Consider the following 23,199-nt stretch of genomic DNA (forward strand, 5'->3'; position numbering starts at 1 on the left):
TTATAAAATGATTCTGATCATACCCTCAGTCACACAGAACATTTGCATAGAGCTATATCCAGACTGCAGCATTACAGTAGAAGAAAATATCCTAGTGCAGTTTCTGTTGACTTCTGTGGCATTTTAACCCATAAAATTTACCTTAAAAGGTTCAAAAGACATCACAGGCTCAGAATATTAAACAACTAATCCTTCCCTAACTTTAGTTACTGTTTAGTGGTAAATGTATTGCCGATCTGGCTACAACATCTGCAAAAGGAAATGGCTCGTTAAAGAAAAATGATACAGTACTTGTCTTTCCGCCAAAGTTTTGAGAAGCTTAAACAGAAATTAATATCTGCAAGAAATCTTGGAACATTGAGAGATTATCTCTATGTGGCTAGTAATACTGTTGCTGTTTCTTTTTAAGTTAAAAAAGAAAAGGTATTGTTGAAAGACACATTTCACTATACAAATCAGTTTTGCTCCACAAAGAGGCATGGAATGGTGATGCTTTGACACAATTACCTTTTGAATTTTGTTATTGTGAAATTTAAATGTATGCTAATCAGACTTATTCCCAGCAAAACAGAACTGATATGTACTGTAGGGGAACATAGATCATAATGTGTCAAGAATTCTCCAGTACCTGCCCACAGGTTGACATTAAATAAAAGATGCACTGATAACTCAAATTCCTTCCCCCCAGCTTACGTTCAAGGGATAGTTTTCTCACTTGGGGAATATAAAGTCTCTCTGCAAAATGTGTCCTGGAGAAATTTATTTATTGGTCTCGTGGGAATACTCCAAATGAGATGGCTTGCATATATGGTGCCCAAATACTGATAAGAAGATAAAAAATATCAAGCATGCAAAGCATGTAGCAGGGAATGCTGGATTGGCCATACCCATTTGCTCCCTGCTGTGTTCCTGTTCACTGGAAATCTTCTTTGGCAAAAAAATTCCTATTATAGACCTCTGTGAGCAGCTACTTCCCACTGTTTAGCAGAGATGGACTCTCTAATTCTTCCATTTTCAGCATGTTGTTTTGGAAATTAAAGACTTTGCTGAAGTCATAAACCTGAGGAAACCTCACAGATCTTCATATCAAAATTGTGATATTGTTTTTCCCTAATAAAACAATTAAATGAATGTTGGTCCTAGTGTCAACCATGCCAGCAAGTTGGACTGATCAATCTTAGCTGTCAGATCAACAGAAATGTTTTTATAGTTTCTGTCTATATATTTTAATTTACAAGATATTTCTGATTTGTTGAGATCAATGTTGTAACAAAGTATGAGTTTCACATAACTGTGTACACAATTTAATGCCTAATGGGTGGACTCATTTACCACAAGTTTGCTGGCACATAATAAGTTATGGTCCATCCATTATGAATTATGCAACTAGACTTTTTCTGAAAAGCTCAAGTACTATTTAAATTGTTACCTGTAAAACATAAAGGACCTGGTCTAAAACCTACTGGAGATAATGAAAAGTCTCCTATTGATTCCAGTGGGTTATGAGTGTCCATACATAACATGTTCCAGTTTTAAATTCCCAGATTGTAAACCATAACATATAGCAACAGTTATTAAATCAATTTGATGTTGATTTAAAAAACTGAATAAGAAGATACCTGGCTGAGTACACCTTAAAGTATTTACAACCTTTTTTTCTCCTTTTGAGAAGCTTTTAGTAAGGCTTTGTCTCATGTAACCTTCTCATTAGCAAACTGGAGAGATATAGCCTAGATGAACCTACTATGAGGTGGATGCACAACTGGTTGGAAGACCATACTCAATGGTTATTGGAAGGGCATACCAACTGGGATCCTACAGAGATCTGTTCTGGGTCCAGTTCTATTCAATATCTTCATAAATGATACGAATAATAGTATAGAGAGTACACTTCTATACAGTCTGCAGATAGTGTTACAAGCACTTTAGAAGACAGGATTAGAATTCAAAATGATCTTGACAAACTGAAGAAATGCTCTGAAAGAAACAGGCTGAAATTCAATAATGACAAATGCAGGGTACTACACTTGGGAAGGAATAATCAATTGCTCAGATACAAAATGGGAAATGATTGCCCAGGGAGGAATACTGCAGAAAAGTATCTTGGGGTTATAGTGGATCACAAACTAAATGTCAGCAATGTGATACTGGTTCAAAAAAGGGAACATTCTAAATATGTTAGCAGGAGTGTTGTAAGCAAGACCCGAGAAGTGGTTCTTCCACTCTGCTCAGCACAGATAAGGCCTCAGCTGGAACTGAATGTCCAGCTCAGGCCCCACACTTTAAGAAAGATGTGGAGAAATTGCTCTCCTCCAGATTTTCCCCAATAAAAATGATTAAAGGTCTGACCGATAAGGAAAGATTGGAAAACACTAGGTGTATTTAGTCTGGAGAAGACCGAAGAGGGACATAACAGTCTTCAAGTATGAAAAGCTTGTTATGCAGAGGTGGATGATGATATGTTCTCTTTACTAACAGGACAGGACAAGAAGCAGTGGGCTAAAATTGCAAAAAGGGAGATTTAGGTTAGACACTAGGAAAAACTTCCTAACTGTCAGGATAGTTAAGCACTGGAACAAATTACGTAGGCAGGTTGTGGAATCTCCATCATTGAAGGTTTTTTTAAGAATAGGTTAACACAGGGGTCAGCAACCTTTCAGAAATGGTGTGCCGAGTCTTCATTTATTCACTCTAATTTAAGGTTTCGCAGGCCGGTCATATATTTTAATGTTTTTTAGAAGATCTTTCTCTATAAGTCTATATATTATATAACTAAACTAGTGTTGTATTGTAAAATAAACAAGGTTTTCAAAATGTTTAAGAAGCTTCATTTAAAATTAAATTAAAATGTTGATCTTACGCCACCAACCCACTCAGCCCGCTGCTGGTCTGGGGTTCTGTTCACCTAGGCCAGCCGTGGGCTGAGTGGGGCCTGCAGCCAGGACCCCAGCTGGGAAGGGTCTGGCAGCCAGAACCCCAGACCGGCAGCAGGCTGTGTGGGGCCGGTGGCCAGGACCCCAGACCGGCAGTGGGCTGAGCGGCTCAGCTCGCTGCCGCTCAGGGCTTCCATCCTCCGGCTCCTGCCAGCCGGGATCCTGGTTTCCGGACCTGCTCAGCCCGGTGCTGGTCTGGGGCCCCGGCCCTGCCCACATACAGTGGGTAACTACCTTCTCCTTGGTTCTGGCCCATTCTCTTCCTCTCTCTGCACTGAGCTGAGTTGGAGTGGACCAAGCACAGGGCTGGGGGTGAAGGGTCTGGCCAGGAGCTAAAATGAAGGAGGGGGCTCAGGGTTGGGGCAAGAGGTTTGGGTGTGGGGGCACTTACCTGGGCAGCTCCCATGTGGTGTGAGGGGTGCAGGTGGGAATGTGAGTGAGGATGCAGGGTCTCCTGTTTGGTGCTTAGGGTGGGAGTGGGGATGTGCAGGGGGCTGGGGATGTGGGGGGTGCAAGGGTCAGGGCACAGGGCTGGGGGCAGGTGGGGGGGTGCAGGTGTCAGGGTAGGGGGGCTGGGTATGTGTGGGGGTGCAGATGTCAGGGCTGGGGTCATGGGGGGCGGGTAAAGGAGTCAGAGGGCTGGGTGGTACAGGGCTCAGGGCAGAGGGCTGGGTGTGTATGTGGGGGGGATCAGGGCTCAGGGCAGAGGGCTGGGTGACTGCACCCCTTAGAACCCCCAACTCCCCCCCGCTCCTTGTCCCGACTACCCCCTCCTGGGACCCCACCCCTATCTAAGCCTCTCTGCCCCATATCTCCTGACTGCCTCCCCAGGACCCTACCCTCTACCTGTCCCCTGACTGCCCCAACCCCCATCCACACCCAGACAGACCCCCTGAACCCCATGCCTATCTAATCGCTCCCCACCCCCTGACAGGATCCCCAGAACTCTGGACCCATAAACCTGCCCCCCTTCTCCCTGCCTGCCCTAACCCCTCTCCACACCCCTACCTCCTGGCAGTCCCCCCAGAACTCCTGACTCATCCAACCCCCCCAGTTCCTTGTCCCCTGACCACCCCCTCCAGAGACCCCCCCACCCTAACTGCTCCCCCAGGACCCTCTTTGCTCCCTGTCCCCTGACTGCCCTGACCCCTATCCATCCCCTAAACAGACCCCAGGACTCATATGCACCATCCAACCCCCCCTGCTCCCTTACTGCCCCCTCCAGATACCCCCACCCCTAACCACCCCCCTGTATACCATCCCCCCCATCCTGCTCCCTGTCCCTTGACTGCCCCCACCCCTTAGTCAACCCCCAGGCCCGGAGCCGGCCCCCTTACCATGAGGCTCCTTGCTCATCCGGAGCCCTGCCGCTGCCGTCCCCCCGCATGCAACCCTGCTCCGCCCCTCTGGGTGAGCGGGGAGCGTCTTTCCCTCCCCACAGAGCCAAATGCTGCCCCGAGGAAGCGCACAGCCCCAGCCCCCGGAACGCTGCGCGGGCGGCGGCGGGGCTCTGGGGGAAGGTGGAGGAGAGGCCAGCGGCTTGCTGCGCTAGGCCAGCACTCCAGCGCGGGACCCCGGACCCCGCGGCTTGCCACGTCGGCAGGATTTTTAATGACACTCGGAGTCCCAGGCAGTAGGCAGCTGGGTGCCATTAAAAATTGGCTCGCATGCCATGGGTTGCCGACCCCTGGGTTAACACTTGATCTAGATAAGACCTAGTCCTGCCTCAGTTCAGGGAACTGGACTGGATGACCTACTGAGTTCTTTTCCATTTGTACATGTCTGATTTCTATATATCCAGCTGCTTGCCATCAAATCTGCTAAATGTTCGTGGATTTCAAGAGCTAGAATTCTATACTTACTATTTTATTTACTATATTATAAGGGACAAGTTGGGTCACTTGATGGCATGCTGCTTCTGCTTTTTTTATTGAACTGTGATGCCTGTGGCTACTATTATTTTGATGCTAGACCGTGGACAAGGAAATACTCCGTAATGCTTAAACAACAAAACAAATGAGTCTACTGTTCTGCTCTCAAGGCATAGCTGAGAATCAGGCCCTGCTGGTTTTTATTTAACTCCAGCAAGAGGTAATGCATTTGATTTATCAAGCAATGTCAGACTTGCTTAGAAAAAGCTTGGGAGTCAGGATGAAGGATACAATGGATGTAATGGATATAGCATTTGAAAACTTTGCTTTAAAATTGTAAGAAGCTGAGAGGAAAATTTAAGTCATAATGATAACAATCAATGGTGCGAACTAAGATTCCAATTCACAATACCAGAAGCTGTTAGCTGCTGAGATATTGAACTGATGATCTAGAAATAACCTAAGATAAGATTAGGAAATATTAGGTTGGTGAGACTCCTGAAGCCTTGGAGCCAAGAAATTATTTTTTCATTGAATTATGAAAAGTGCCAGCAATGGTTCTCTACCTCTTCAACCATGTACAGATTACTGTATTCTGATTCATATCACACCCATGAGACAGTCATTGAGACAACACCTTGGTCTGAGAAACAAAGATTTCAAATAATAATACCTGTTTTTTTATTGCACATTGCAGCTGTAGGGCTTAAGACCATTAATACATTTTAGCCTCACAATACCGTGGGACATCATTATTTTCCCTCTGTTACAGGTGGGAAACCGAGTCACCATAGTTGCATCACAGAGGAGAAATTTGGGCTCATAACTGACTGAAAAGTCAAGCGACTAGTCAGTAAAGTTATATTGTTTACCTCCTCAGAAGTGAAAAAGAAGGAGGCCTAGAACAATGTTAACCAATCAGATTTCATATGTGAATTAACATCTCCTGGTTTCACTGAACTTCTCCAAACTATTATTCATCTTTTAGCTAATCATATAGCATATGAAAACTTCTGCTTCACAGCAGGTTTATCAAAGATGAAGAGTAGATTGTAGGGACCTTCTTAGTTTACTTCTTAGTCTACTGTGGACAGATTTTACTGAAGAAGACATTCAGAATATACATAGCATCACAAAATTTGTGGCCAGAGTCACTAGGCAGCACTGTTATACACAGTCTTCCAAGTTCTTAGCATGGGAGAAAACAGTCAATCTTGGGAAGACAGAGTGTGATGATGTTGGTTTGAGCATTGGCCTCCTCAAGCAAGGGTTATGAGTTCAATCCTTGAGAAGGGCCATTTAGGGATCTGGGGCAAAATCACTACTTAGTCCTGCTAGTGAAGGAAGGGGGCTGGACTCAATGACCTTTCAAGGTTTCTTCCAGTTCTATGAGATAGATAGGTATATCTCCATATTATATGCAATGTTCTATAAACAAGGTTTTGGGAGAAAGAACTGTGTGAGCATGTGAAGAGTTTGCTGTCTGCCTTGGTCTCTGATTAGAGTTAATTCCCAAGGCAGAGTTTATGTCTGGGAACCAGGCATTGGTGATGGTCTGAGATTCCTGAAATAAAGGATTGTCCTCCATGCTGCTTGTGACCAGGACTGGTGTATATGTATAAATAAAGCAAGTTACACTAACTAAAGTGCATCACTGATTACTCCTTCACTGGGAAGTTGACCTTCAAACTCCTGACATCTGCTACCATGCATCAGCATGGCAACACCATTGTCAGAAGAAGGGGTGTCATGGTATAATTCCCCACTCTGAACCTTAGCATCCAAAAGATGGGGTACCAGCATGAATTCCTCTAAGCTCAGTTACCAGCTTAGAACCTGTAGTACTGCCACCAACCAGGAATTCCAGTGCCTGGTACACTCTGGTCCCACCAAAACCTTGCCCGGGGACCCCCAAGACCCAGACCCTCTGGATCTTAACACACGGAAAGTAAACCCTTTCCCCCCACCATTGCCTCTCCCAGGCTTCCCCTCCCTGGGTTACCCTGGAAGATCACTGTGATTCAAACTCCTTGAATCTAAAAATAGAGAGGAAAATTCACCTTCCCCCCTCCTTCTCTCTCCCCCTCCCATACTCTCCCTGAGAGAGAAAGTAATTCTAACACAGAGAGAAATTAACCTCTCTCTCCTCCTTCCCTCCTTTCTCCCCACCAATTCCCTGGTGGATCCAGACCCAGTCCCTGGGGTCTCACCAGAATAAAAAAACAATCAGGTTCTTAAACAAGAAAAGCTTTTAATTAAAGAAAGAAAAAACAGTAAAAAATTATCTTTGTAAATTTAAGATGGAATATGTTACAGGGTTTTTCAGCTACAGACACTGGGAATACCCTCCCAGCCTAAGTATACAAGTACAAATTAAAATCCTCCCAGCCAAATACACATTTGCAAATAAAGAAAACAAACATAAGCCTAACTCACTTTATCTACCTAGTACTCACTATTCTGGACAGATAAGAGACTGTATCAGAGAGATTGGAGAGAAACCTGGTTGCACGTCTGGTCACTCTCAGAATCCAGAGAGAACAACAACCAAACATTAACAGCACACACAAAAACCTCCCTCCCTGAAGATTTGAAATTATCCTGTCCCCTGATTGGTCCTCTGGTTAGGTGACAGCCAGGCTCACTGAACTTGTTAACCCTTTACAGTCAAAAGAGATATAAAGTACTTCTGTTCCATTAACTCCTACTATCTGTTTATGACAATGGGCAACCAGATACTGCCTTAAGTTGTTGAGCATCAAGATTTATTGTTGGTAATTTATCTTCCTGTCTCACAAATGTGATATCCACTATATCCAAAGTCTATACCTAGCATATTTTACATGAGACTGAAAAGTAGGGGTCTGGAATATACCTTGTTTTTCCTGCTGGGTTAAGGTTAAAGAGTGGAGTCCAGCCTTACACTACTTTCCATGTGGATTTTGCAGCTATTCTAGATCAGAACATTATTGCCACTGTGTTGGATGGCTTATATATGATTATATAAATATGTCAATTAGTATTTCAATTAGCATCTGTGACTAATCCTGCCCACACTGGGAAGTTACAGTATGTGAGTTTCTTACTAGAGGGTATGTTTTTGTTACATTATTATTCATGTATAATACCAGTTGACAACTACAATAGCAGGGGATAGGACAGACAATTACAGGGTTTCTTTTTAATGGAAAATGAAAGATTGGTGGGAAGAGTTGCAGTGGAAGGCTAGGTCTTAATTCTCCTGTATTATAGAATTCTACATTCCACTGCACATTATTCATCAACTCCCACACACCTTCTTCTAAGTACTTTAGAATTCCAAAGTTCCTGTGAACTTTGTCAGAGATTTTGTGATAGCTAGTTTTAGACTCATACTCTATTGCTTGTGGTGATGTCCCTACCTAAATATCCAATATCTGATTTTCGTTTACACTAAAGTCCTATTATGTCGTTCTGGCATTAGTTATACCCATATATTACCCATATATTAGTTATACTGTAACTACTTCTAGAATGGTGTATAAGGCCATTTGTATAAATGAGAATCAAACCCAAATAGTTTAAAATGACATTTGTGTGACATAGTACAATTTATCCCACTGCATCTATACTATATGTCCATGTTCAGATTACATCACTTTCAAATGTACTTACTCCATACTATGTTAACATCAGTGTTACATTTTTTCCCAGACCTATCTTGATGCAAAGTGTAGAAAAAAAGGTATCATTTTCCTCCCATTTTGCATTATTCTCTTTATGCCAGTAGAGGGCACAAATTGTTAAATCCCATTATTATTATACCTCACATGTGATGCTACAAGCAAGTAGCTTTATAAAGTTCTCAGGAAAAAACATCCATCATTGGTAATGAGCATTTCCTGGACTTTGACTGTATTATCAGTGAGTCGCTAATACCAAGAAAGGTTATTTAAATAATTTTACATTTCTGAACTGGTTGGGAGTTATTAGGGAGTTTACTACCATAAAGGAATATTTTAGACTCTGGGATTAAAGTAAAGAAAGATAACAGTAAAGAAATGCTAATAGCAACAATTAGAATAAGACCAGTCACATTATGATTATAAAGCTATGAACATGCTTTGGCTGCTTTTAAATACTGTTAGAATTTTTTTTAAATCTATTTAAAATTATCTATAGCTGTATAGTTCCCCTGTAAAGGGAAACTGATGCTGGTCTAATTTCTCACTGTGTTACTCCAGTTTAATCCCAGTATAACTGGAGTGAGTCAGTAGTAAGCCAGACCTATCGGACTTAAAATTGACAAATAAAATAGCAGTGTGGAATTTTCTCAGTAGTTTATATTAGGATGGTGTCTCTATGCTGTTTACGTTTGCTAAGTCTTTAAGGGACATCATATTCAACTGATTAATGATTTAATTGTAGTTGTAAAGGAACCAAGTATTTAACATAAAGGGAAAAATATAAAGTAGCATGGGGTTTTAATTAAATACAGTAAGTACACCAAGAGTTTATTATCTGGCCAATGTCTATAAACTTTTGAACATAGCTATGTGTGACATTTCAGTGACTAGAAAACCTACTAACGGATTTATTCTAACCCTCAAACTGGAGACACTGGGTCTTAGCCAGCACAGTGCTTGCAAAAAGCCTAATGAAATTATTGAACAATGCATAAAACTGACACCGCCAAGGTTGGCCCTCTCTGGGGCTAAAGTCATAAGAGGGATCAACAGAGCTAAAAGTATCAAGACCTTGCCAAATCAAACCAAGCAAGGTTCTGGCCAAATCATTCTGCATTGTAGCAGGAATAGTACCGAGGGACCATTGGCTCAGCAGTGGCTTAGAATAAAAAATAAGGATAAAATACAGAGAGCGAGTGAGTAATGCATGGATTAGAGAATAGCTGGTTCTGGTAGAGTTTAAGACTGTGCAAACTTTTAAAATTAATTTTAGGTTCACAACTTCGTGAACCTTTCCCCCCATTTAAACCCATGTTCCAGACCTTCACCTCTTGGCAAAGAGGAGTGAACTAGAGGAGAAAAGAGATTTTCTGGTTACTGTAGTTACTTTTTAAATTTTGTCAAATGCCCTGCATAACTAGGAGCAGAGTAAGCCTCTTCATGGAGCTGGTGTCCAGAAAAAAACTGAATTTTCAACCTCTACTTTCCAGCCCAGCTCATCACAACTTCCGCAAATCCCCCTTAAATTCCATGATGCTATAGCTCATCTCGAGGTAGAGGAGGTACCTTTTCTCCCTTCCCAAAAGGTAAGTTTGAAAATAATAAGAAAAGTCAGTTTGAGTGCTTTATGCCTCTCCAGTAGCACAGAGTTGATATAACTGTCTTAAACAGCTACCGGAGAATTCTTTAATATGGAGAATAATCTGGTGGTGTTGGGTTGGCATGACAGTTTCTATGTAACCTCCTTACAGTCCCTGATACATGGGTCACCGCTGGGAAAAGAAGGGAGTGGCCAGCGAACTGCTATATCCAGTCCATTGTTGGCTGCTAGAATGGCTCTCTAGGGGCCATTACCAACCAGCTACACTAATTGGTGCCTGAGCCTGGGCCAGCACTTGATGGCCCCATGATCTTGGAGAATAATTACACATAGAGGGCCTTATCCAACCTGCACTGAAGACTGATTTTAAAGGGAGTTATACCATTATATAAAATTGCATCTAATCCGCAAGAAGAGGAGAATTTTTTTTCCTAACACACCCAGGAACTTAATGCCATTCAGTGGCATTCACTCAGCAGAACCTCCAAAACTGGTCAAAACTTAATCCTGGAGTTGCAGATATATTTTATATTTAAAGCAACTGGTAATATTTTCCTGATAGTTCATAGTTATAAGTTGTTGTGGTTTTTTGGTTGGTTGGTTTGGGTTTTGAAGGGATTTTTTTTTTTTTTGCCTTTCACAATAGAATTTCTCATATTGGTCTCCAGGGTATTGCCTGATTTGAGATAGTCTAGCTTATTAATTATTTTTAGGCTTGGAAAGATTAGATTTTTCCTTGGTAAATATGGGTAAATGCCAATTTCACCAGAGAAACACACAAACTGACAAAAATGACTGTTGATAATTGTAATTTAGAATTTACTAAAGTTTGATATAGGGTTTATTTACTTTATATGTTTTGATCTGTGATGTTGGCAGTTTGTTTTTTAACAGTTATCAAGCTTTTTGCATTTCAATGTCTATTGTCATTAAATAATTATTGTCTGATTTCCCCTTCCCTCTGCATAATTTCCAGCAACTGTGAAAATGTATATAGATATGGGGGGGGAAGCATACAACCCATAATTTTGTGCAAGTGTGACCTTTTAAATTGATAGAAATTGAAAAAATCCTTTAAAATGAACATCAGTATTACCAGTTATATATAAAACAAATTCTGCTAAGCCTAATTATTTTATACGGATAAGTAATTATGGTGAGGTATAAGTGCTTGTAAATACGTGACTTTCCATGACTGGCACTGATCCTGGCATAAGTTTTACACAAAATACATAGTGCAGAAAGCAGGACACCGTACCAAACGAGTGAGTCGATGATGGAAGATGTTCATTAATCAGGCATACCTTGAAATCTATGAGAATTTTTCCATTAATGTCAATCAACTTTTGATCATGACCCAATGGCCTAAATTTCCAAAGAAACAATAAGATGGAAGGCAAATTTTTATGGCCTGACAGGAGTAGAATAATAAACCAGTTTAAAAGGGAGCATTTACATTTGTTCATTCTCTATGAAGAAGTGGAAGTTAATGTGCTTTTGTAAAAATCATTTTGTGGAGAGTACTCTGGTAAATTGGAATTGGAGGAGTGTTTGTAATTGGGGTTGTGTTGATCATTTAAATGTAAAGAGTAAAGCGACACACAGTTTAAAACAGATATTTATGAATGCTGCTCAGAGTTCAGGGTGAAATTTCCAGTTGGAACTCAGTTTGCAGAATTGGGTATGTCCTCTTAGGGAAGATGTATTATCTTTTGAGATTTTTCTTGGACAATGTTTGTTCAAGTCTTAATATTAATTCCCTTGTTTCTTAAGGTATGTGTTTGTTTTTTTAGTGGTGGTGTTGGTTACTTCCTCACAAGGTAGCTTTTTATTTTAATTTCCTAGGGATTTTTTTTAATTACTGTATTTGTTATAAATTAGCTCCTGATCCACAGCACCAAAACTGCCATCACACTAGGATGCAATAATGTTCAATACATAGGTCAATAATAACCCACCTTCCTTATTATCTTGTTTGAATTAGAGCCTGGATTTCCCTGATGTTGCTTATAAACTGGTTCCTCCTCTTGTGTCATTTATTCATAGATTATAAGACAGAATGGATCATTGTGATCATCTGCTCTGACTTCCTGCATAAGACAGGCTTCAAAACTTCCCTGAATTGATTCTTGCTTGAACTAGAGCATATCTTAAACATCCAATTTTGATTTAAATACCTCCAATGGTTAATTTAACCTGAGTATTTCTCAGGCACCCATCTAATTTTGGATTAATGCCATTTTTCATTTCAGGCGCCCATTGCTCAGCATTATTTATTCTCATTGTCTGAGTATCATATGTATATGGATGATACAAAGTTTAGATTTAACTGTTTTATGCCTTTTGTTTCAACCTCTTTGGAACACCCGATGTATTTAATAATGACCTTCTTGATAATGCCTGGATTTTCTAATGTTAAGAACTCTGCCACATTGTTGTAGCACCATTCAGTGGCTGCATGAGAACAGAGATGCTGTTTAATAGGCAGCAGTAGTGATTAATTGCTTGATTGCCTGAACCAATGAAGAAATCTCCCCAATACTTATATCCCCCAGTGACTGCACTGGTTTTGATAAATCACCTGCATGTGATTAATAGTTCTTAACTCAGTCTCAAGTCTACCTTTTAATATTTAGCATTTCATATAGAAAGAAGTATTGCACTGGTGCAGAAACACTTATAAAAATAAGGTTCCTGGTAAATGCTTTTTAGTATAATGAAGAGTCAGTGAATATGCAAGGGGGGTAAGAAGAAGGGAAGCCATAACCATGCTGAATACAATCACCCGATGACAGCGATCATACTCGAGAGTGTGTTACTTTTTTAAGAATAATTCTTCACAGATCAGATTTTATTGACCACCCATCTTTATCTGCAGTGGCTGTCCACAGCTTTCCAGCCCTGCAGAAGAATATTTTAGACAGAGAGAGATTCTCATGCCTTTTAAAAAGAAATGGTGAGGGCAGACGAATACTATGGAAAGCAGAAGTTTGTCATACGAACATATGGTATCGCCTCTCTCTTGTTAGAACTTCAGTATATTCCTGTGCCATTGTCAATACCAGCTGCTCTAACAATATGGGCTGCATTTTTTTGCAGAAATGGAGCCATTAATCCTGAAAAAGTCCTGTATTCAGTAAATGGTTGGATTATTTAACTGTCACTCCACTTGAACAAAAGAAGAATAAAAGAAACTGAATTTTGTAATTAGAAAAGAATTGCATGCCCTTTCCTCAAGCTTTTAAGGTAGCTGTTAAATGTCCATCCTAGATACTAAGTTTCTTTCTACGCAAGGTTGCCAATTAAGAACAAATGTTAAGAACTGATCCCTGCATTTTCATAGATAAGATGATTGCAGCTAGAAGTTCTGATATGTAGGAAATGGATCATATTTTAATGCCTAATATCTGCTGATCAGATTAACCCCACTTTATAAAAATGAGCGTTTGCTAACATACAAGTAAAAACACACAAGACACCCAAAACTTTATTGTGGTTCTCTTTCAGTCACTCATTCCTGATAATAAATGCTATCCTCCTCCTCTCTCCCATAGTTCCCTGATTGCTTTTAAATTTCCATCTAACTACACGTTAAATCATCCTACCATTTTAATTTTCTCTCTCCATGAGTTCAAGATATTGTATATCAGTTTGCAGTCACTCAGCACTTAACCTTCCTATTACGATTTTCTTTCTCTTCCATGCTCTGCATTACAATTGCACATAATTCACACCCTTTCATCATTTTCATATTAGTCACTCTGGCCTGATTCAGGCCCTTTTTACATTTGGACCAGTTTCCACCAATATAACTGATAGTTATGACATTGGCGCAAACCCCTAATGTGGGTATGCTACACCAGGGCAAGGCAGGGCTTATACTAGTGCAGTTTAATGCAGTACCATAATGAATTTCTTTTTTGTACTGTATTGGCCTTTCATTAGTCTTCCCCTCTTGCTTCCTCACCCCCATTACAATCACCAGTTCAGCTGACCCACTGGTTGCAATGACGGAAGCACTAGTGGAGACAAAGGGATAGGCCTGATTGCAGAGATGTCAATCACAGGGTTACCACTAACTTCGGTGGCAGTTTCCATAGGCCACTGAAGACACTGCTGACAATATGCTCCAGTAATATTTGGTTTTGACAGAGAATACATATTCTCTACTTCGTGCATGATGTTGTAAATACCAGCTGGGTAAGGCTTTGCAAAAATGGGCATCGCTGTGATTTAAGGAGATGAAAATTTCTTAAAAATTAGAAGACTTCTAAATGTTCGATACAACACCAAAAACAAACAAAAAACCCAAGGCAGAAAGTGCAAGACTTTCAAACAACATTGCAACGTATTTGGAGCCATTGATTTAACTGCAACCAGAGCCTTGTGTATTTTGTGGGTAACTTAGCACTTATATGTAGCCCTTTCCATCCACGGGTCTCAAAGAGCTTTACAAAAAGTAAGTGGTGCCACCCACCATCTTGCAGATGCGGAAACTGAGGCATAAGCAGTAGTAGCCCATATTTTCAAAAGTGGCCTTTAATTTTGAGTTGCTCAACATTTGGCAGTCCATGTGGAGACTAAAGGCAATAAATTCTTCTCTCTCAGGAGCATCAGCCTTTGTCAGTCCAGAGTTCCAGGATCCTTTCACAGATTCTCTGTTTCCATTTTTGCCAACTGATTATATATGATTTTTGTAGGGAAAAAGTTAGGTTTGGGCATTGGGAGGGGGAATTAATTAATCTTTGCTTCTGTCAATGGAGGAGAGATTGGCAGATGAAAGGGGGAATATGGAAATGACAACTGGAAAAAAGGTTGTGAGCAGTTTTCACGTGGGGAGTCATGACAGCTGTGAACTTTGTCGCTCAGAGATTTTGTCACTGGAAGTGCAATGTACCCCTGAAGACTGAACTAATATGCTTTGTGGACAGTGTCTGACAGGAGTAGGCAGCAGGAATGCCTGTGATTCCAGTGGCTGAGCATACAGGGGCAGTGCATGTTCTGCTGGTGGTGTTACAGCCTACAGGCTGCAAACCTTGGGAGCACGGTGGGAGGAGAATCACTGGAAATCCGGAGAGCCAGCCGTGAGTGTGAGTGTGTAATGGAGTCTACAAAGCTCATAATGGACATAGAAAGTGGGGGGAGGAGAGTCTCTCCTGTTTACAAGCAAGCAGCTTGATCACAACTCCTTGCTGCTGCCAATCAGAGGGGCAGAAAGGCCTGAGATAGCCTGATGCATCAGGCCGCCTCCAAGAACATAGAAGACTCAAGAGAGATTGAAAGCCAAAAAGTGAATGGCTGACAGGCTTAACTGAAGGTGAGGGTGCAGAATTCCCCCAGGAGTTAAGTTCCCTGTAAGCTGTACAGCTGTGCAGCAGCCTTCTTAGTGCTGTACAGGCATGCAGGGAACCTGCCTGGACACCTGCTGGGGGAGGGGCACCAGTCTCACAGCCCCAACCTAGCCTGGCCCCCAATCCACTGGGGTGCCCCACCCCCAGGAACTGACCTGATTGAGAGCAAAGTAAGGAAGGTTAGTAAAGAGAAGCTGAGGCCTCTTGAGAGACCACCTCAAGAGGCAGTGACAGGGCAAGTGTCATTAAGGAATGCTTTTGCTCAGTACATACTGTAGAGCTATGCCAATAATGGATGTCAGGGAAGTTTTTTTTTTTTAAAAAGTTTGGTCTCACTAAGCATGAAATGTCAGAGTTTCTTGGCTGATCGGTTAAAATGCTGACACATCCATACCTGTCAACTTTCCCCTTGCACGCAGGCTGGCTGTGCTTGTAAATCAAAGCTAATTTTTGTTGCCTGTTTACTTTAATGTTTGGGAAGTATTAATTGGTGCTACTGTAGTGCTTTCTGTCTCTGTATCTGCAAGTTCTAAGATATGTCTAAAGTGACTCTTGAATGATAGGTGGAAATGAAAAATTCATTAGGATGGAAGGAGTGCAGGACATTCCATTAAGTTGTTGTTATTATTAAACATTTATATTAGTGACAGCATCTGGAATGCCCAGACAGTAAAAAGGCATCATTGTGTTAGGTGCTGTACAAACACCCTTGAAAACATACTATTCAGCCTCTGTTCACACTCTATGAAGTGGTTACTTTCAACAGTAGGTAGTACTCTTCCCTCTGCATCAGTGCTGAATCAATGCTCTAGTGTTGCGTTAATGACACTGTGATGTTACCTGAAGGTGCTGTGGTTTTCTACACTGTAAAACCAAGGCCTGACCTGTGGCCATTACAAGATCTCACGAGACTTTGTGCAAGTATAAGACAGCTAACGCCAGGAGTAGGCCAAAACTGTAAACTAGGTAAACTTATTGTGCCCAGGGAAAATTCACACTGAAGTTGTATGGAAAAAATAAAAGCAATTCTTCACTTCCTCCTCTATGGGATCGTTGTGGTGTAGTGTTTTTGCTGCATTTCATCTCAGAGGCAGCTGCATTTCAGTGCTGGACAGTCCTTACACAGAGATTCTAAACTTTCAATTAGTGCTAAAAAACCCTCCCATTGGGTCAAATTCATTCTTGGTATAACTCCAGCAGAGGTATTGCAGCCCAGATTTACCCTACTGTGCTCTGGGATCCTGCCCAGTGTATGGGACCATGTAGTGTTCAGTGATCACTGATCACTCGGTGCCTCAAGGTGCTTGTAAGAGAATTGTTTTATTCTGTGCCTGGTTCCAACTGGCAGTGGATAACAAGACATTCATTGTGCCCTGTCCTGGCAGGGAAAGCTCAGTTCTTAAAGCCACAGTCACCACAGGGTGAAAATCATCATATAAAAGTTATTACTATTAGTTGTATAACACCCTAATATAGAATTTCTGATGGAAAGGGCTGCTCAGCCTTAATTATAGGCAGCATTACTATAAAAGCATGATGAGCCAGATTCAATAAAACCTCCATCCAGCTCCTACAGTCCTACACAGAAACTTGATTTTTTTTCTGGGGTTACAGCCCAGAAATTAGATGGACTTTTTATTTAATCCTTGATGAGTCAAGTTTTCTGAAAATATCAAGTTTTCCCTTTGTTCAGAGTCTAGGAACAGAGTCAAGAATTGAGCCCAACAAGGCAATCTCCTTATGGCACCGGCAGATAGTCTCTTCTTGCTTTTGTCCATATTGTACCAGGTTGGCTAATGCAATTGGTTCATTATTACACCAGTAAATTCTAGCAAAGCTTCCCTCACTCTGCTGCCGCTGGACTTTCAATTGCCTTAAATCCCTCCCAGCACTAATCAGCTTTTACCAGAACATGCAAAGCAAACTAGGGTGGGAATCACCTCATTTTTCACACAGCTTGGGTTTTATTTTTTATCTTGCAGGAGGCAGAGTCTAGTTATTCCCTCCACCCTCTCAAAATGTGCAGTCAGGGACTCAAAGGAATTAACCCTCTATTTGAAAATGGATGTGCACTTTTTTAAGTGCCGAAGGAATACATAGACAAGGCGACTGGGTGCAGAGCACTAGGTAAGGAAAGGCTGTTATGGCTGGGGTGCAGAATAATTTGGGGGGAAGCTGGAGGGCGGAACCCTGGACTGTCCCGCTCTCCTGTTTACAAGGGAGACGACAGCATGTGATTGGCACAGTGCACGGGTGCTTACATTTGCCACATCGCAAGGCAGGAACGGTGATTTCAGTAGACCGAGAGGCCAGGGGCTCGGATGCAATTGCACAGCTTCCCAAAAGCAAACGGGCCCCTTCGGCAGCAGGCGGCCGGTGATTGCTGCTGAGTGATGAAACGAACGATTACTAAAAGCAACGACTTCCCCACCCCCTCCCCAAACCCGCACCAGGCACGCGGAGAGCAATCCGGGCGAGGGGCGCGCCAGGGCCGAAGGTCTCTCCAGCCTGAGACGCAGGCAGCGGAACGGAGAAACGCCCGCAGCTCAGCCCAGACTGCGGCAGCAAATAACCCGAGAGCCAGAGCTAGTGAACGGCGCGGGGAAAGATTTGAGCAAGTTTCCTGCTGTCTGACGCCCCCCGTCCCGCCCCGTCTCCTCCCCTCCCCTCCCCTCCCAACCAGGCCGAAGCATCGTCACTGGAGAGACCTTTACACCCCCACCTTCCAGCGGGGTGCAGCCTCCGCGCGAGGCAGGGGGAGCTGCAGTTTCCAGTCTCATCCCCAGCGGAATCCAGCCTCTGCCCACCCCGGCTGTGGCTGCAGCGGCGGCGGCGCCTGAGCATTGCCCGTCTTCTCCCCCGACCGTAATCCAGCTTCCAGCCCCAGCCCCCAGGCTGCCCCCTCCCCCGCTGCTAGCCTGCCTGCGGGGGGTGGCCCCCGCCGGGCATGGCTCCCCTCGCGGGGGGCCCGGAGCGCGGCTGCGGCTCCGGCGGGGCAGGCAGGCGGGGGCTGCTAGCGCGCAGCCGGTAGCCAGCCCCGTAGCGTGGCTGGCGACCGGCTGGGTGCGGGTTTGCTGCGCCCTCGCCCCTCCCCGCTCCCCGCCCCGCGCGGTGACTGAAGGGCGGCGCTCCGGGCTCCGGAGGAGGCTGCAGGAGCCGCAGGATTACACTGCGCTGCTCCCCGGGACCCGCCGAGGTAGGTGGCTCCGCACCGCTGCGGTGGGGCGCGGGCAGGGTAGTTGCCCGGGGACTCGCTGGGGTTCGGCCGCGGGGAAGGGCCCTTGCGGGGTGTAAACTTCGGGAAACAAAAGTTGGACTGGCCGCGCTTAGCGGCGGGATGCGGGGGGGCTGCCAGCTAATATCCCGGGGAAGTTTAATCCCCCCCCCCCTGGCCCCGCCGCTGGGTTCACCCTGGTAACCAGCTTGAAACCAGCCAGGTGAGCGGTGACGGGGAGCCGCGCGCGCTTGCAAAGCAAGTTCCAGTCCTGGCTGCTTCTCTCTCAGCCTGATGCGGTGTCTCTGATTTGCAGCGATTCCTCTAGCCGCTTCTGCAGGGCTGTCTGGCTCAGTCGGCTCGTCTCTTTTCTCTCCCGCGTAGGGCAGCCTTCTGGCTCGGCTGGGCAGAAACGAAATCCGCAAATGTCTGAGTGCAAAGCCCGCTCTGATTTGTTTTTGTTTGTTCCCACCCAAACTCAATCCTCAGCAGGGTTTCCAGGTGGAAGCCCTCCAAGGCGTTGTATGGATGCAGCCTGGGTTTGCTTCTGTCTTCTCATCTCTTTTCCTCCTCCCCTGGTATTAATATCTTTAAAAATGTTAAGTTCCTGCGTTGCTGTGGTTAAAGCAGAGCTGTAAGAAGAACGTACGTTGCTGAGTCTGGAGTATATACAACGGCAAATGAAGTTTTAACGCAGCTACAGCCTTGTGAGCGTTAAAAAAAATGAGAAGTTTGTAATAATCAACAGAAAAACTTTCAAGGATAAGAATGCGGTCAGAAAATCTGACAGATATAGTGAATACATTAATCACAGCCAAATAGATTTATAGAGAATTAAGTGGGTGACCGATGCACCAGACAAGTACTCCTGTTCTTAGAGCTGTGTCTGTGTCATCCCAATAGAGATGAGTATCACACGTTGACAAAAACTCTAATGTGGATATAGACTAGAATTAGTATTAACCAAAAGAACCAGTGGTTGATAGGCTCTATGTTGTTCAGAGGTTTTATTTTTCAATGGCCTTTTGAAAGGGCCATGGATGTTTATTTAAAAAAAATACTCTGGAGTTATTTTTCCACTGTGCTGTGCTAAACACATTACTAAAAACTAAATAATGACTTTTTTTTTTTATACCAAGTATGATGCTGACAGTTTCATACATTGTACAGTCATCTTGTTTAGCAACCTGAACTGTGAAACAATGGTGCTGTTCTGGTTGAACTCGTCTGTGTTAATTTCACTAACCAGATCTCTTCACTTTTACTTCTGCATGCACTACAGCAAAGAGGTTTTTCATGTTGTTTTTCTTCCTTTAGAAGTTGTGTCTGTGGAATGTTTACAGGTTATGTTTCCTACAGCACCAAGTCACTCCTATAGGGATAGAAACAAAGAGTAATATTTTCAAAGTGCCTGGCCAAATTAAGAGCCTAACTTCCATTAACTTTCAATGGGTCTTAGGTTCTTCTGTGCCTAAATCACTTTTGAAAATGTGACTATAAAGCCCCAGTTCCTCAAAGTCTTTAGCAAATGCTCAATATTATCCTCTGTGACAGCCCCATTAAAAAATGCCATAGCAATAAATGTATAGAAAAACATCAAATGTTTATTTGCATTTAATTTCCCTAAAGTTTCTGTTTTGTTTACAACTCATTCTTATACATAATTTCAGTGTATTCAGTTACTAAAGTTAAATTTCTCCCTCCTGTTTTATTAAAACAACTGCTCAGTCATGTTTTCTGAAGTGCAAAGCTTTGTTTCAATTCTTATACTGAATGCTTAAAATCCACTAACATTTGAAGGGCCCCAGTTTGTGAGTTGCTTAAACCCTCTTTCTCATCAATGCGAGATGAGGGTGTCTGGCATTAGAGCCAATCCAAAATTTTTCAAAATTCCAATGAAATTTTTTGCAAAATATCTGTGAAATCTTCCACACAACATTCCTTTGGTTTTTGACCAACTTAAAGGATGGAAGAAAATTTTCAAAAATTTGAAATGTCAATGATTTCCCCCCTTGGAAAATTAGAATGGATTTTCATCCAGTTCTACTTAGCACCCTGAGGAAGATATGTGGTACCTCTCAGTATCAGGTGTTAAATGCAAAATATTGTTCAGTAGATTCTCATTAATTTTTTACTGGATCAAACTTGAACAAATACAAGTTCTTCCCCTCATACAAACTTGCTTGTTTTTTTCTATCACATGGGTTACAAATTTTTTTAAAGACCTCTACCCTCAAACATGGAGACTCACCCATGTTGCCTAAACATCTTGCAAGATATTACAGAAATTTTACACAGCATTTTAGCAGTTAGAGACAGGAGACTGGTTCATCTAGTCCACCTCTCTTCTCATGCAGCGTTGTTCTCCACCATATACTTAAAACATTTGATTCAGCTTACTGTAGTTTGGCTGTTCTTTCTTTGCAGTTGTGGACTTGCTGCAGTGGTGATGTGGGTAAAGGCTTTTTGAGCTCTCTGCAGTTGAAATTTAGATTTGGATTCATCTACAAGAGCTTGAGCCAGTGGTGAAGTCCCAAGACATCTGTGCTATGATTTGCTGCTTGTGGTCCAGACCCCAACTCAGGGCTTGTGTACACAGAGCAGCAATGTGCACTGTGGGATAGGGGTATTATTTCTGAAGCACACTCAAATGTTGCACATTAATTGTCTGTGCAGACCTTGCTCGTGGATGCAAAAAGTTCCCTAGTACTGAAACAATACTACATTAAAGCACACTAGGAAACCTTAGGTCGCACCAGTAATTTCTGTATAGACCAGAGCTTGGCAACCTTTGGCATGTGACCAGGCAGGTTTGTTTACCTGCTGTATCCGCAGGTTCGGCTGATCGCGGCTCCCACTGGCTGCGGTTCGCCGTTCCAGGTCAGTGGAGGCTACGAGAAGCGGCGTGGGCTGAGGGATGTGCATGCGAAAGGCTGTCGATACCTGGTGTAGACCAATTAATGTGCAACATGTTAGTGCACTTTAGAAATCACCCTCCCTCATTAAGGCATGTTATCCCACTGTGTAAACAATGCCTTAGTTTCAGTTTCAACCTTATTAAGACTGTCTGTGATGTTAGCAAGACCTGTAGATATACTGCCCTGCATGTAATTTGGCTGAGACTGGCCCTACTATCAACGACAGGGGTGGTACCAAATGCAGTATATTCAACATCTGCTGTTTCACTCAATGTGGAGTGTCCTTGTTGAAGCTTTGTAGATAATTGAACTTATATAGGAGCTCAGAAAAATATCATGGACTTGTAGAGATCAAGTAGTCAAATGGATTGGAAACTTGTTACAAGAGAAATGTAAGCTTTGGCTCAAATTGTGTGCCAAGTTTCAGGCCAGAGTGATTTAACTGATTTCTAATTTTTTGTTTTATAGGCAAGTAGAAACAACAAATAAGGGTTTATAATGGAAGTGCTGACAGAACTTTATAGCATTTCAAATGGTGTTGCTACTCTGCATGCAAACATTGCTAGAAAGTTATTTATTATGCAAGAAGCTTTGTAGCAAAGGAGTTTGGAACAGATACTTTTAAAAGACATTTTAGAAGGAAATATTTAATAGATATGTATAATTCTTATTGAAGAAATACTGTTGAATTGAGAACCTATTTAAGGGGCCCAATTCTGCCCTTCGATGTAAGAGAGATTTGGGCTTTAGATGAATTACACTGATCCTGTAATAGTTCTGTTCAAAGCTATTAAGAGATACAAATGTTATAATTTATTAACTAGTGCATTCCCTGTGGGCTAAAACCAGATATGCAGAGTTCATAACCTGGGACTAACTTTATTTGTGCCACTTAAAAATAATTTGGCTTTCTAATAGAGGTAACAAAGAAAAGCGCTGCTTGTTTTTAGATGAATTTGTGCATTCCTATAACTGAAAAACACTTTGTGAAGTGTAATGTAGCATCTGATTAGTATAAAAATAAGTCTTTTTTTAAATATGGTGTAATAATAATACCTAACTTTTCTATAGTGCTCTTCATCGGTGTATCTCAAAGCATTTAACAGTCTTTAAATGTCATATCTCTGAAAATTCTCCTTGAAGTCAATGTAAATGTAAGGACTGCAGACGTTAGCCTAAAGATTTTTACTATATTGGATGTGAATGTGTGTTGGCGGCTACAGTTAATGGGTAAACTGGATCTCTAACCTCTCCTGGTCTCGGAGTGCATTCCCCTCTGGTACTGTGCCTCTAGTTGTCACCTTTCTTTTGGGTGAAATCGCATGATTTTCCCATTGTCAGACTAGCCCTGGGCTGCATTGCCCTGTGATCAACTGTGATTATCTCAGCAGGCTTGACTTCTCTTCAGAGCTTGTGCATCTTTTCCCTCCAAGAGCAATGACAGTGGTTATCAGTGACCAGACAGCCTTCTTAAAGCAAAATATTATTTATTTAGAATGACACACAGAGAAAACAGATCTTAAAACAACAAACCAATCTGTGCACCTAGCTGCCTCTCCCTAAGGCTTACTGTTCTCTAGGTCAAGGTCTTCAACACCTTCTGCAGAGTCTCTTTGTGTGACAGTGTGTCCCCTGGGACAGCTCCTG

The 23,199-nt window shown here is 42.5% G+C and overlaps 1 protein-coding gene across 2 annotated transcripts in view; it reads left to right on the plus strand.

Annotated features, from left to right (window-relative positions):
• Positions 1–18,518: 18,518 nt before the first annotated feature.
• CNTN3 (contactin 3) overlaps positions 18,519–23,199 on the plus strand; it is a 251,644-nt gene continuing 246,963 nt past the window's right edge. For both annotated transcript variants that reach the window (XM_030570435.1, XM_030570436.1), the window contains exon 1: positions 18,519–18,616. The gene's annotated coding sequence lies outside the window, so the exon portion shown is untranslated. The remainder of the gene's footprint in view (positions 18,617–23,199) is intronic.

This window comes from Gopherus evgoodei, chromosome 7 (assembly GCF_007399415.2).
Source record: "Gopherus evgoodei ecotype Sinaloan lineage chromosome 7, rGopEvg1_v1.p, whole genome shotgun sequence".
In the NCBI taxonomy this organism is placed as follows: Eukaryota; Metazoa; Chordata; order Testudines; family Testudinidae; genus Gopherus; species Gopherus evgoodei.